The sequence below is a fragment of the Camelus bactrianus genome, chromosome 13 (assembly GCF_048773025.1).
Source record: "Camelus bactrianus isolate YW-2024 breed Bactrian camel chromosome 13, ASM4877302v1, whole genome shotgun sequence".
Classification (NCBI taxonomy): Eukaryota; Metazoa; Chordata; class Mammalia; order Artiodactyla; family Camelidae; genus Camelus; species Camelus bactrianus.
The window spans coordinates 35,535,920-35,550,452 of NC_133551.1; positions in this window are offsets into that span (position 1 = coordinate 35,535,920).

A 14,533-nucleotide genomic window follows, 5' to 3' on the forward strand; every position below is an offset into this window, starting at 1 on the left:
CCCGCCTCCTTCCTGCTTCCTTCCTTGTGGGAGATTTTCTTCTGGCCTGTTGAAGACCCTCAGGTCAGAGTTTGCTAAATGGTGGATGAGAGCTCGCAGCCAGACACTGGGGCAGCCAAAGAGGTCGGCCAGCAAGGCCTTGGCACTTGGTAGCTCTGTGCAGCTTCTCCTGCTTCTGCCCAAAGATGGCCCCTGGGGAGTCAGCAGGGCAGGGCCTGTTCCCCATTCATGGCTGGTTTCTATGAGGAGCAGCCTCTCTGGGTCACCTAAGGAGACACTGCCTTTGCCTTGGATGTGGACCAAGGAGGGTGTGACCACAGTTAACCAAACATGGAAAACAGATTTGGAGGACAAATGTGGAGATATTTTCTATCTTTAAGGCTGCCTCCTTACCTTAATTCCTCCCTTGAGCATTTATTCCCAAGTCATTTCATATCAGAGAAACAATGGGGTGGCTGTATTCTTTTCTCAAATACTGAATGTCAGCTTTGGATGGAGATTATTACCAGCCTAAACTCAAATGATTAGACTTGGCAGATTATGTTTAAAAAGAGAACCAGAAATTCTGCTGGATCCTCTTCTATTGGTTACTGAGGGGAGAAAATGGCCATAAACCAGAAGGTCAGGTACCACTGGTAGTCCATGGAGTTTTGATGCCAACCCCCATGCAAACAAACCAACCTGGTGAACTGGACTAAACCATACTGAAGGTCATTTTTTCCCTAAGATTTTCTAAGTAATCTAAACAGCTTAGAACAAAATAGGCCTTTCTTTTCTATTGTTTGGGATTCAGAGAAAAGCCAATTCAATGAGCAGCATAGAAAGGGAAACACAAATAGGAAGGGAGGGACAAGAGACAGTAGGAGAGAGTTTGGCTGGAGCTAGTCTGAGCCTATCAGGGAAAGCCAGGAGTAAGTCTGGAAGAAAGGGTCGCGTGTCCCTGCGTGTGGGAGCAGGAGTCGGTCCTTCCTGGCTGGGGGAAGAGCAGAAAGTGAGAAGGGCAGCTGCCCTCCTCTGTGCACTTTCTTTGTTTCCTCCTGGAAAGTTGCATCTCCAGAAAACAGACCAAATGATATTTCCAGAAGAAAACCAATGAAATCAGATCTTGAACTTTCAGAACACTTGAAATCTTGTTTCCCACTTTTTTCTTCCCCCCAGTGACATCACCCACTAGGAGACTAAGAAATTGGCCAAAATACTTTCCATGATATGCTCAGTCTTTTCATCTGTATAATTAAGAAATTTAAAAAATCATCTCTGAGTTCCATTCCTGCCTGCCGTGCATTTTCCGTGATTCTAGAAGGGCAGGAATTTAAATGTGGAATACAACTAACACTCTTCAGCTCACATCCTGACCTAACAATGCAGTGGGACCCAGAAACCGACAGACTGTGAACACAATGAGAAACCTTGAGGTTACATGACTGGGGTCATTGAATTATCTGGCCGTGTAAAATGACTCCTTTTTCCCCCAAAGCTCACTGGAGAGACTCTAAAATATGAACTCTCCTCCTGTCCAAGTAGGACACACAGCTTTTGTTCTCTGCACTTCGTAGCTCTCTTATCCCTCGTCTACTTTGGAAGCTCCAGGGCCCCTTTCCCGCTTCATTTGGATCAGTGTCTGACACAGGGTGTGCAAGCACAGGACATTTCCTGTGGATTCATGGATGAGGCACAGATTTTGCTGAGAAACCACCCAGGCTGTGATTCTTCCCTCCACTCCTGTCCTGTGGAGAGACACAGACCGATGCTGCAGTGTAAGTTTAAAATCAGGTTGGAGGTTGGAGGACTTACAAGCAGAGAAGGAGCAGGACACTCAGGATACCCTCAGTGTGTATGGATGTGTTCAGGCAGGGCTGGACGGGTGCACAAGGGAGGGGGGCCAGCAGAGGGACCACCTCCCAGTGCCCTGCAGGTTTATGGACAGGAGGCTGGGGCTGGCTAGTGTTCTCTTAACAAGAACAGCACCTTGGGAGAGTTTCTGTGTTGAAACATGGAATATCATTGGTCCACCTGAGTGTCAAGATTTTCTCGCCTTGATCTAACTCAACTGCTTGATTCTAAGCTACCAAGTGGGAGGGAGGGGGCACTGGGGTTAAGTGTCCAGAGACACAGGTTTTGTCTCTCCTCAACTCCTTCCTGTGACTCTCAGCAACACATTTAGCCCAAAAGCCTTTATTTTCTTCCTTTAAACCATGGATCCGAGGGCAGGAAACTCACTATGTTGTGGGGAGGATAAAATTCACCAACAGGAGTCCCGTGTGTGGCAGATTGTTGGACTGGGACTCAATGGAGTACAAGGGACAGTGAAGCCTTATTCCCTGCCGTGCCCACACCACTCTGTGAACTATTCCATTTTGCCTCTGAGTGAAATTTTATAGGGTAGGATCCATCATTTGTCTGTCACACTTAGATGACAATCATTCCTCTTGTCACACTCGTTCCCAAGAAGACTCATTTTGTTCATCACAATGTGTAGCCCTGTAAGTGCACAACTTAAACAACTTCCTAAACTGGTTAATTTAGCTCCCCTGCTCAACCCAGTTATAGGAGAGGACGCTTTCCAGGCGAGGTGGGTGGGCTGCAGCCACATCTTCTCTAGGCACCATGTGCTCCCTCCTTCCAGACCACCCCCACCGCCTCACCTCTGCCACCCTCGCTCCACCAGGGCCCTCCACAGGCAGCACACTTGGGGGTGCCATGCTTTGCCTTCACCTAAAGCCTCTCTCTCCCGGCACCTGGGAATTCAGCTCCTCTTAGGCCATATTACCCCTGCAGGCGGTCCTCTTGCTGGGGTTCACGATGACCCCGAGCTGGCGGTGCCACAGGGTCCACATTAAGTCCCACACCTGTCACATTATGGAGTGGGGTTCCCTTCCAAAAGCCCTCTCTCCCGAGACACTGCATTTTCAAAATGGTCATCATAATGCCTGTTGCTACACTGACTCCCCTTTCATGCCCCTTTAGAACACGCCCCTTTATGAGACGGAATCTACTTATATTTCCCTTTATTTTAGTGTGGCCTGTTGACCAGTTGGGACAAAAAGAATGTAATGAGAGAACTTTTCTGTACAGGAGCTCAAGAGAGCTTTTTGTGCTTCTGCCTGTTCATTTGCAACTTTGCTACCACCATTTAAACAAGCCCATCTTAGCATGATGGATGACATGGCTCGGTCATTTCTGTCACATTGCCTGAGCTGACAGCTGGCCAGTCACCAGAGCTGTGCTTAAGACCACCCGCGATGAGCTGGACCCGGGCAAACGCAGCAGCTGGATGCATGCGGGAGTGAACCCAAATGGGACCAGAGCAGCCCAACACACTGTGTTTATGTGCATTCACTACAGGCTATTTGTATTGCTATTTACACCAAAGAACCTTTCCCTCTGCTTTTGTAACAAGAAATTAATCAAAGCAAGAATAAAGTGTCAAATGCAAAGGGTCACTTTCAGGGGCTGGCACTGAATCACTGAGGACTGTTACAACAGTGAGGGTCAAAGTAGATGCTTCTGTTTGCCAAATAGATCCAGGGTCCAAAGACGTCACAGGGCTCTGATGCACACAAAACAACATTTAAATACTCGGGGTAGGCAGCATGGAGATTTAGATGAAATGGGGATCTAGAATTTGGAGCTAGATTGGCCTGACTTCAATTCCAGTTTTCTCATTTATTTATATCTCCTTGCAAATTAAATGGGCTTCTCTACTTTCCTGCACCCATTTCCTAAACTGTAGAATAGAAGAAGTAACACAGCTGTGAATTATGAGATTGGTTAAAAAATCCCCTGTCCTTCTTTGGGTAGTCTTCCTTTGTGGTGCTTCTCCCTGGGGACCATTATATACACCTGACCACTCCGACATACACAAGAAAGACCCTGTCATTTGCTTTGGCCAATCAAGTGAGAACAAAATTTCCATAGGTCACTTCTGAGTGCTTAAGAGCCAGCTCAAAGTTCAACATGTTTCTTTCTTCTCTGCCATGAGACCAGTGACATCCCAGGTAAGTATCTGTCAGCCTACACCCAGGAGACAAAGTCAAGAAGCAGAGTCATAGCTGATTCAGGGTGAACATGAGATGTGAAAATTAACCTGTTTTGCTTGAGTCACTAGGATTAGGAATTGTTAGTTACTACAACATAATTTATCCTAAAGTGTCTGATAAACCTGCATTTTAAGTGCTATGATGATCAAATACGTGTGTATATATATATTTTTTATTCAATATAGGTTAAATATACATAATAGAAATACAGTATATGTATATTAAATTTTTATAGTATATAAACATTTTATTATCTAAATATATAATCTATCTATATATAAATGTACTATATATATTAAAAAAGGTAACAGTGTGCTTGGCATATACTAGACCAAACTGTAGTTGAAATGCTGTTATCATTTTTCAGAGGAAGCTTCCAGTAATTTCTGTACCTTTTTTTCTAGACCATTTGATCCTTTCCTCACTGAGTTTACAGAACAATATACTCTCCTGCCTACTGACCACAGGCTCCTTATAAATCCTTTAGTGGGGCAGCCCCTTTGTCAACCCCCAGGACACCATCACAGGTGGTCCTGGTGAGCAGCGCCCTCTGGAGGTGGGCCGTGTACAGCCATGTGAGTGGCCTGCTCCTTAGCTGGGCACGTGGTGGTTTTGTGATCTGACACCTGCTCACCTCTTCAGTCACATCTCTTAGTACTCCTCCTGCAAATTGCTGAAGTCCTATCAATGCCCCACATGCCAGGTCCTTTATCATCTTCTTGTCTTTATATATCTTTTCTGTAAGAAATGTCTAATTACACCCAGCAGACCCTGTTTAAATGCCAACTCTTCAGTGACATTTTCTGGACAGTCTCAGCCAGTTAGTTGATCCCTCCTCCATTCTCTGAGAATTTTATTCAGAAGTTTCCATCTCCTGTTTCCATGTAATGTGCCAGTGACACTGAGCTTTACGAGAGAGTGTGACTTGCTCACCTACGCTCATTGGTACATAGTAGATGCTTGGTAAATGCTTCTTGAACCTGAGACACACTGTAACTTGGGACCCTATTCTGCAGTGCTTGCACCTGGACAAACTTGTCCTTGAGCAACAGAATACAGAGAAACTATAAGGGAATGAAAATAACTGCATGTGCAGTTGGGGCAGATTTTGAACAAGATTCAAAAAGGCCAAACCCAACTACCACTTCTGAGGTGTCAGGGGCAAAAGCCCTGTTCTGCCCATGGTCCCTGCACACAGCACTATCAAGGGGGTGGGCAGGCCACCTAAGCCTCCCTTCCTGGTGGACCCATCAGTCTGCCCCTACCCTCACCCCCTGGAAGATGTGGACTTCAACAACTGCTTGCTAAGGCCCCTTCTAGATCCAAAAATCCGACCTCTGGAGAGAACCACTGAAATGGCAAAGTAAGGACCTTCAAAAAATCTGTTCCTCCATAAAAGCACAGGGAAAACAAGCAAAAGTTTTCAAAAGCAACATTTCCAGACTCTAGATTTTAACCAGAGCTTTCCAATAATTACAGTTGTTGCAGTCTTGGAACAATCTGTGCTTTTGCTAAAGGAAAACCAAAACTAAAAACAACTGAATCTCAGGAAGAACAGTGAGCTCTGTGGCATTTAACTTGCCCTGCTCCAGTTTTTCTCTCCCCAGCTCTACAGTCTCATTGAAAAGCAACAGCCTGGCAACTATAGTAGCTGAGAACATTTGGCACCAAGCAGGAACTGGAGGGAGTGCCCCAAATGCTGGTGCCGGACAAAAGTCACTGTTGTCCTATCTGACAACTCCCTGGAAAGTCCCCACTCTCAGACTTGTGTTTACTTGACCTGCCTCCAAATCCAGTCTGTATGAACCACTCACTCTACAAGGCATGTGTTCAAATAAATCAGGGCAATTGGACAGCCTTGCAAGAACCTGAGGGGGCAACACCAGATCTGCTACCAAGAGGATTAAAAGGGAAAGCTGGGGAAGGAGATGCCCACTGGGGCTGCAGCAAGCTCTGCCATATCCCCGGGAACCTAGAAGGCTACCCACCGGCAAGGGCTGTGTGTGTGCCCAGGAGGGACCCGAGAAGCACTGGTGCCCGCATCTCTGGCTGACCTGGAGCCTCTGCACAAGCAGGACATTAGGGCTAAGACGGAGTGTGGCCCACCTGCTTGAGTGCTGACGGTGCACCCGTCTCACACGCAGAGCCCTGAGAGACCTGCTGGTTCAAGGCCTTTGAGGAGACCTCTGTGCACACGTGAGCTGAACCCGCTGCTAACACCAGAGCATCCAGGGGCCTGATGTGATGAAGGATGGAACTTTTACAGAATTAGCCTATGAAAGTTACCAAACAATAGCATCAACAACAATGATAAAAGTAACAGACCCGGGGTGGTTCCTGATGTCCAGATTTCCAACACTGTATCATTTACAAAGTCAAATTTTCAACAAAAATTTATGAACCATGTAAAGAAACAAGCAACTATGGCCAACACACAGGGTAAACATCAATCAGTAGAAACTCTCCTTGAAAAAGCCAGACATTGGAATTACCAAACACTTCAATTGAGCAATTTTAACAACTTTATTAATAAATTTTAATTCAATTTCATTTATTTCAATTTAAAAGACTTTGAGTTACTTTTCTGTATGTTCAATGTGTACAACTTGTTTTATATGTAAAATCCACAAGGTGGAAGATCACCACAATCAAGCTACATGACTTATCCATCATCTCTGTAGTTACCCTTGTGTGAGGTGAGAATTCATTTAAGGTCTGTCCTCTTAGAAAATCTTACCTATACGATGCACTATTAACCCTTGTTACCATGCTGTACATTAGATCTGCAGAATTTACCCTGGTGCCCATGATGAATATCTTCCCATGTCCCCACCCTCAAGCCACAGGCATGGTTCTACCCTCTGGTTTTATGAGTTTGACTTTTTTAGAGTCCACATTTAAGTGAGACAATGCGGTACTTGTCTTTCTCTGTCTGGCTTGTTTTACTTAGCATAATGTCCTTCAGGTTCACCCTTTATGCAAATGGCAGAATTTCCTTTTTAAAGCTAAAAAAAAATTCCAGTGTGTGTGTGACTTGTGTGTGTGTGTGTGTGTGTGTGTGTTTTATTTCCTTTAGTCATTCACCAATTGAAAGGATACTTAGGATGCTTCCATGTCTTAGCTTTTGTGAACAATGCTGCAGTGAACTTGGGAGAGCAGATATCTCTTCAATATACTAATTTCATTTCTTTGGACCCAAGGGTCTTCTCCTGAGAGCCAGGCACCTGTCACCTGGCAGGCCACAGGCCAGTTGAGGTGGTGGAGGGAAAGTGGGAGCAGGTGGAGGTGCACTGAGGTGGCGAGCAGCAGGCAGCAGGGCCTGGGAGAGAGCCGTTGGGTTACACAACACTGGAGCCAAGGTAGTGAGGCACTGCAGAGGAGGGGCAAAGCAGAGCCTGGGGTGAAAAGGGCTGGAAGGTCCCTGGTGGGTGGGGCGGGGAAGGGTGCGGTGCTGAGAACTCACTTTTAGAGACCACAGGGTAAGTCCTCTCCTCAGAACCCAGAAGAAGCAGCAGATAGCTCTGGACGATGGGCTTCCCGGCGGTGACCACCTGGAGGATGCACTGTCCCCTCACTCTCCTGCTGCATGCCATCACCTTTCCCTTCTTTGCTGATTTCCTCAAAAGGCAGCGCCAAAGAACTACCTGCCTGGGCTCCCACAACTGCCTTTCCTGTGCAATTTGTTCCATGTGGACTTTGAGAAGGGGAACCTGCTGGTTCAGCGGGTATGAGCAGGAGAAGGTGCCTGGGAGCCTCCTGCCCCCTTACCTGCAGGGCAAGGGCCAGTCTGGGCACTGAGGGCGGGGCTCTGATGCTAAAGCCAGCACCCAGGTAAACCGGGCATTGATCCTCAGCCTCCTGCCATAAACTGGCATGATTCCACCTGCCTGCTTTAGGAATGAAATACTGTAAACTCTTTACTATTTAAGTGCACCAGACATGGAACGTTTTGTAAGTCATTTAATTGTGTGTCATGTTACATATTACTGGGACATTCTATATAATATACTCAATTTGTCTCTTTAGTATTATTATCCTCAGGGAAAAATGCTAACTTTCCCTCTTGGAGGCTCCATTTCCCATGTGAAAATGGTGATACTACTATTTAAATCCTCACCACTTTTAAATTCAATTGCTCCCTCCCCACAGGGACTGAGCCCCTCACCTTCAGCCTCCTGGCCCTGCAATCCACTCTCACTAAAGTAGTCATTTAAAGTGTCATTTAGACTTGCTTAGTGCTTCCTGCTGCTTCCCAGAGTTCAGACTCCCTAGGGAGCCACTTGGAACCCTTCCTGTACCTTCTTTCTACTTCTTTACATTCATCTGCCATGAGGGCTTCTAGCTGTGGCCACTCTGGATTCCTTAAAATTCCCTCCAACATCCAGCACTTTGCCAAGAATCTTCAGCTGCTTCCCTGCCTCTCAGTGCTGCTACTTGGCTGAGAGACAAGACTGTGACAGGTGGTTGTGAACGTTAAATAAAACAGTGAATGGTCAATATTAATAGAGCTAATAGTAGGTGCCAACAAATATTGGTTCCCCTTTCCCTGGAAAGATCCTGGAGCACTTTAAACACAAGCCTGTAATGTATTCAAAGTTCAGACGGAGAAGGTTTCAGCACTTTCTGGAGATACACCCAGTTTGCACCATGAAGTGACAGGATTAGTCACAGAATTACAAAGCTACACTTCTAAACCTTTCCCCTTGTTTAAGAAATGAGTTGTTTAATTTATAAGTATTGGCAGATTGTCCTGTTTTCTTTGTGTTTCTGTTTTTCGGTTTAAGTCCATTATTGTCATGAGGACGTATTTTTTATTATTTCAATTTTTTAAAAATATGTAAAGGTTGGTTTTATGACCCAAGCTACAGCACCATGCTTAATTGGGGGAAAAAATGTGTATTCTGCTGTTATTGGGTGGAATGTTGTATACTACGTGTCAGTTAGATCCATGACTCTGTTCTTTATTTCTTCTATATTTGTGTTGACTTCTTCTCTCCTGATTCTCTCAGTGACTGGGAGAGACATGTTGAAATCTCCGAATAATTACATACTACAGGTTTGTCTGTGTCTCTAGACAGTCCCCGGAGTTTTCATTTATGTACTGGGAAGCTCCTTTCTGTGGTGAAAACACATTGAAATTGTTGTGTCATCTTGGTGAATTGGCTCTTTAATTATTATTTAATGTCCCTCTTTATCTCTGGTAATTTTCCTTGCCTGAACTTTACTTTGTCTGATGTAATATAGTCACACCAGCTCTCTTCTGATTCGTATTTACATAGTATATGCTTCTGCATTCTTTCACCTTTAACTTCCTTATATGTTTATATTTGAAATGATTTTTTGTAGATAGGATATAGGCAGGTCATATGTGTTTTAATTCTGCCAGTCTCTGTCTTTTCATTGTTGAATTTTGATTGTTTATATTTTCACACAATTATTCATATGTTAACAGTTAAGTCTGCCATTTTACTCTTTATTTTCTATTTTTTCACTTTGTTTTTTATTCCTCTATTTCTCCTTTCCTGTCTTCCTGTGGGCCACTTGAGAATTTTTTTAAAATTCTGCTTTAATTTATCTGTAATGTTTTTGAGTATATCTCTTTGTATGGCGTTTTAAGTAGTTGCTGTAAAGATTGCATGCTATGCATATATAGCTTATTGTAGTAAGTATCAACATTCTTGCTTTTCAAGTGGAATGTAGACACCTTAAAACTGTCCCTTAGGTCCCTTTCCCTTCCTACTTTATGATATAATTGTCTGAAATATTATCTCTGCATATATTGACAACCACATGAGACAGTATTATAGTTTTGCTTTTAACTGTCAAACACATTTTTTTCAATTCAAGAGGAGAATAGTCTAGTATACTTACCCATTTATTTACCCTTTCTATTGGTCTTTCTTTTGTACCTGAAGAAGTCTCTTTAGCCATTCTTTTAGAACTGTTCTGCTGTCAAAAATTGTCTTAGCTCTCCTTCATCTAGGCATGTCTGTACTTCAGCTTCATTTCTGAAGTACATTTTCAGTGGATATAGTGTTCGAGGTTCACAGTTTCGTTTGCATAATTTGAAAATGTTGTGATACTTCCTTCTGGCCTCTCTGGGTGTTGATGAGAAATCTGCTGTAATTTGGGTTGTTGTTCCCATAAGAAGTGAGTTGTTGCCCTCCACATGCTTTCAAGAAGTTTTCATTGTTTGTAGTTTTCAGAGATTTGATTATAATATATATTGGTGTGAATTCTTGGGATTTACTGGATTCATTCACAGCTTCTTGGATCTGTAGGTTTTTCTGCTACAAAGTTTGAGAATATTTTCAGCCATTATTTCTTCAAATATTTTTTTCAAATCCACATTTTTTCTCCTTTCCTTCTGGTACTCTTGGGCACTGTTAGCACAAGGGTTAGATCTTTTGTTATTCGAACATAGGTCCCTGAGTCTCAATTTTTGTTTTGTTTTGTTTTGTTTTTCAGTCTGTTTTCTCTATGTTGTTCTGATTGGATGCTTTCTATTGATGTCTTCAACATCCTTGATTCTTCCTTACCACTTGGCATTGAGTCGTTCCACTGAGTTTTTGTTTAGGTTATTACATTTTTAAGTTCTAAAATTTCTTTGTTGTAATGCATGTTTTGTATTACTTTGTAAAGATTTTCTAATTTCAGTTTTTTGATAGTGTAATTGTTTATTGAAATATACTTATAATAGCTGCTTTAAAATTTTATCCTATTATTCCAAATCATGCTTTTACTGACTTTTATCTGGAGTCAGATACTTGACCTGTACCCTTGTTTTACGACTGAGAGAGATATGACTAGACAGGATAAATGATTTGCCTAATGTCATATAGTGTCCAGGGATGAAACTGAGGCTAGGGTCTTATCCCTGACCAATGATTTTTCAAAATGGATTAAAGACCTCAGTTTTGTATCCACTCTGACAGATACTGTCTTTTAATTAGTGCATTTAGAACATTAACGTTTAAAGAGGTAATTGATACAGATTAATAGCTACCATATGATTATTGTTTTCTATTCATTGCATTTGGTTTGTCTTTTTATTGTCTGTCTTTAACTCTTTTTCTGTCTTCTCTAGTTTTTAGTCTTTTATATAATGCCATTTTCTTGTCTGTATTAGCATATTGATAATATTTCTTTTTCTGAAATTGTCAAATAGTTGCCCCAGAGTTCACAATAAGCATCTCAAGGAATCCAAATCCACTCTAAAATAACACCAAACTGCTTTATCAATAGTGTAAGTACCGTATAACAGAGTTTTCCTAATTCCGCCATCTTTCCTTACAACACTGCATCATCCGTGTCACTTATTTGTAAGCTATAATCTCTGAATACATTGTTACTATTTTTATTTTGAACCATCTGTCATCTATGAGATCAATTAAGAAAAATAAAACATTTTTAATTTATTTTTTAATCTAATGCTCTTCCTTTCTTTATGTAAATCTGAGTATCTTTTTCCTTCTTTCTGAAAGACTTCTTTATATTTCTTGTAAGGCAGGTCTACTAGCAACAGATTCCCTCTATTTTTGTTTGAGAAAATCTTTACTTTTGCTTAACTTATACAAAACTTAGAAGTTTAGGATTCTTTTTATAAAGCCATTTTGGCAAATACTAAAATGTTACACAGTTCTGCATCCGTGGATTCAGCCATCCATGTATTCAACCAGCTGAAGATCCTGTAGTGTTGCAGTATTTACTATTGAAAAAAAAATCTATGTACAAGTGGACCCTTAGTGTTTAAACCCATGCTGTTGTTCAAGGGTCAACTGTACTTGCAATCTGGATATGATAATATAAACCCAAAGTACAAATTATCCAGTGCTAAACACTGATCCTCCATGACTCACTCTACTTAATTATTGTGTGTTTCATCTTTTATAGAAAGAAATTTTCAGAGTTTTGTCAATTCTTATAGTATATACCATTTTTCCTCACCAAAATCTTTATCAAATCTAAAATGGTGGTGTGAAAAGCAGGAATTTTTTTTTCTTTCTTGAATACTCTAAAACATGCCAGTTTAGATTACCCTTCAGATTTTCAGGGCATTAAAGATACATAAATAGAATATCCAGGGATATTTGTTAACACATTTAGATTAAGTTTGTTTACAGTTATTTTGAAAATCATTTTGACTTGAATCCTAGGCAAGCAAAAGAGATTTGATGGACCAAGTTACTTCTTGATAAAAATAATGCAGCATAACAATTTTTAAAATAAATCCTTAAATGCATTCAAAAAATTGTGTCTTTTAATTGTCAAATAATGTAGTCATATGGTAGAAGAAGATGTAAGACAACTAATAGAAATTTAAAGTTTCAAAATAGGGAATTTTGAAATAAAGAAATTACCATTGTTGCTTAGGAAATATACCTTACTTTGAACCTCAAATTCATTTCAAATACTTGACATATAATTTAATACCAAAAAATATTCTAGCTAAAGTATTTCTTAATATTTATATGATGTAATGTCTCTGGATACACAGGTTTCACACAACAGTTTTCAATTAATGCTGAAAAAAAATCACTTGATACTTGTAACCACAATTAACAAATAACTTATTAATTAATTAGCAATTTATTCAGGAAATTGTGTGGCATAAGGGCCAATGAAGGGACTAATCTGATAACTTCTCACCAGGCAATTAATATTCTACATAGTTGCTTTACATGTTTTCCTGTGTGTGATTTGTTCAACAAAATTGTATACACAACATTAAGCTTTTCCTTTTTCCTTCTTCCTGTTTTTCTTCTTTCTTTTCTTTTTTGAAGCAACTCAATGATTTGGGGGATTGATTAGTACATGACAGAGTGTTCATTGATATGAAAATGGGTAAATAAATCATGGTATAAAAATAGAACTAGCATTTGATCCAGCTATTCCAATTCTGTGTATTTGTCTGAATAAAATGAAAACACAAAAGATGTCTGCACCCCTATATTGTTTGTAGTGTTATTTACAATAACCAAGATATGGAAACAATCTCATGCCCATCAGTAGATGAATGAATACAGAAAATGAGAGATCTGCATATACATACTGAAGGAAGTCTTACAATTTGCAACAGCGTGAATGGACCTCAAGGACATTATGCTAAATGAAATGTCAGACAAAAAAAGACAAGTGTTAAATGTTCTAACTTACATGTGCGATCTAAAAGAGACAAACCCAAATCAAAAACAAAAATGGAGCTCCTAGATACACAGAACAGATTGGTGGTTGCCAAAGGCAGGAAGGCAGGGGTTGAGCCAAATGGATGAAGCAGGTCAAGGTAAGAACTTTCCATTATAAAATAAATAAGTCTCAGGGATGTACAGCAGAGTGACCAGAGTTAGTAATACTGAACTGCATAGTTGAAAGTTGCCAAGAAAGTAGATCTTAAAATTGCTCATAATAAGAAAAAAAATGTGTAATTATATATCATATTGGTTGTTAACTAGATATTTTATGTGGTCATTTTTCTCAGATGAATCATTGTGTTGTACATCTGAAACTAATATATGTCCATTTTATCCCCCTCCAAAAATTGTGGGGTACTGATGGAATACTACATAGCTGTTAAAGAGAATGAACTAAAACCATACATATCAACCCAGATAGATCTCAAACACATAACACTGAGATAAGAAATCAGTTGTATGATAATTTTTCAAAAGTATTTATATACATATTAGGAAAAATTGCATGAATGCATAACAATTGTAGTGAAACAAGAAAATGGGGACTGGAAGGACGAAAATTAAGCTCTGACTAGTATCTCCCTCTGAACTTTGGAGGATAGAAAAGAGGCTTCACTGCTGTTTTATTTCTTTAAAAGAAATAGATTTTCAGCATCCTTTCTATAGATGTTGAGCACCTGAGTGTGTGCTATACTATTCCAGAACTATGTTTCATGTTTTGAGCATCTCACATATGGTGAGACACAGGTAGGCACACAAAGGTGGCATGAGAGTTTGGAACTTGGGGTCCTACACTGTCTTGGGGCTTCAGAGAAAGGCTCTCAGTAAGCAAACCAAAAAGGAGAAGGACTAAGACACCCACCTTCAGAGTCCATTAAGCACCTAATAAGGACTAGCCTCAGTGCGAGGAGCTTTGAGGTAATGCTTTGCTGAGAGACATGGAGGGCTGGTGTTGCGAGCAGAAAAAGAATTTACAAGAAACAAAGTTGGAGACAGGTAAGTTTAATAGATACGCTGCTATAGGCAACAGAGGGCCACACAGAGAAGAGGTTCCTGTATGAGCACCAGGTTGAATGGACAGGGTGTTTTATTAGAAAAAGGGCTGTGCACACAAAGGGTAGGGGCTACCTGGTCAGCTGATGTACAGGTACCTGATTGGTTACAAGTGAAGTAAGACTTGTCAGGGGGCATTCTAAGTAATGGGATTTATGACTCTGGTAAGGGCAGGGTGGCCACACCTCGTGGCCACTCTCCCTTTTGAGTGAGGCAGACTGCACTCTATGGAGCGTCTATCTACTTTAC